General features: G+C 41.1%; 1 non-coding gene across 1 annotated transcript; it reads right to left on the bottom strand.

The window, feature by feature from the left end:
* Positions 1 to 532: 532 nt before the first annotated feature.
* LOC127490867 (small nucleolar RNA SNORA51) lies at positions 533 to 661 on the bottom strand. Its single transcript, XR_011390013.1, has one exon. It is a non-coding gene; the product is annotated as a small nucleolar RNA SNORA51 (small nucleolar RNA).
* Between the last annotated feature and the right edge of the window lie 422 nt (positions 662 to 1083).

Here is a 1083-nt window from a genome sequence, read left to right as displayed (position 1 = left end):
GCCATTTGGAAAGTGAACCAATTGGTAGAAGATTCTCTCTCTCTCTCTCTCTCTTTTTCTCTCTCTCTCTCTCTCATTCTCACTCTCTCCTTCTCTCTCTCCTTCTCTCTCTCTCTCTCTCTGTGTGTCCCTCTCTCTGTTGCTCTACTTTTCAAATAAATTAATAAATCTGTTTTAAAAATAAGTTTATTTAAATCTCTAAAAATAGCAGTGTATTGATGGAAAATCACTTACCAGACCAGTGTTGTCTGTCACTCACACTGAGACTGTGTTTTTCAGAGGAAATGAATACATATGACAATACTTCAGAGATTTTATGGAAAAGTAGAAGAAAAGATCAGTTTATTGTGGTACAAAAAAGTTTGAATCTGTGCATAGTTTATCCATGATATGCATTTCCCGTGAACTTTTTGAAGACCCTTTATATGCATGGATTTTGATTTTTTTGCTCCAAAATAAGTGTGCCTTTTAGTTCCATTTTCCACCAACCCTATTTTAATTTGTTTTAAATTGTAATTATTTTTTTAAATTTCCATGTCCCCTTATGGCACAATACAGACCACAAGGCCTGAGCTGGGTGTATAGGGGGGGAGGTCTACTATGAGTCCTCTTTCTGTACAGTCAGTGTAAGAACATGGCCTGCAGTAAGCACCAGGAGGCCTCCACCCACCTTTGGAAGCACTGTTGGTCTAATAACTGAGGCTCAAGGGCAGTGGCTCTGAATAAGGATGTTGTGTCAGATCTCCTGTGTCGAGGGGGTGTTTGGTGCAGTGCTCAGGACACTGCTTGAGACACCTGTGTCGTGTATCAGAGTGCCTGGGTTCATGTTCCAGCTCTGCTCTGGCTCCAGCTTCCAGCTAATGCACAACTCAGGAGGCTGCATGTGCTGGCTCTGGTATAGGATCCCTGCCACCCATGTGTGAGAACTGGATGGAGTTCTGGGCTCAGTGAACCAACAAATGGAAGCTCGCTCTTTCTCCCCCTCTCTCTGTCTCTTTTTTTCTCTGCCTGTCAAGTAAGTAAAAACATAAATAAATATTTTGTAAAAAGAAAAAATCTTTCAAGTCTGTTTTAAAACCTTCC

Source organism: Oryctolagus cuniculus, chromosome 6 (assembly GCF_964237555.1).
Source record: "Oryctolagus cuniculus chromosome 6, mOryCun1.1, whole genome shotgun sequence".
In the NCBI taxonomy this organism is placed as follows: Eukaryota; Metazoa; Chordata; class Mammalia; order Lagomorpha; family Leporidae; genus Oryctolagus; species Oryctolagus cuniculus.
This window is presented reverse-complemented; position numbering and strand designations above follow the sequence as displayed.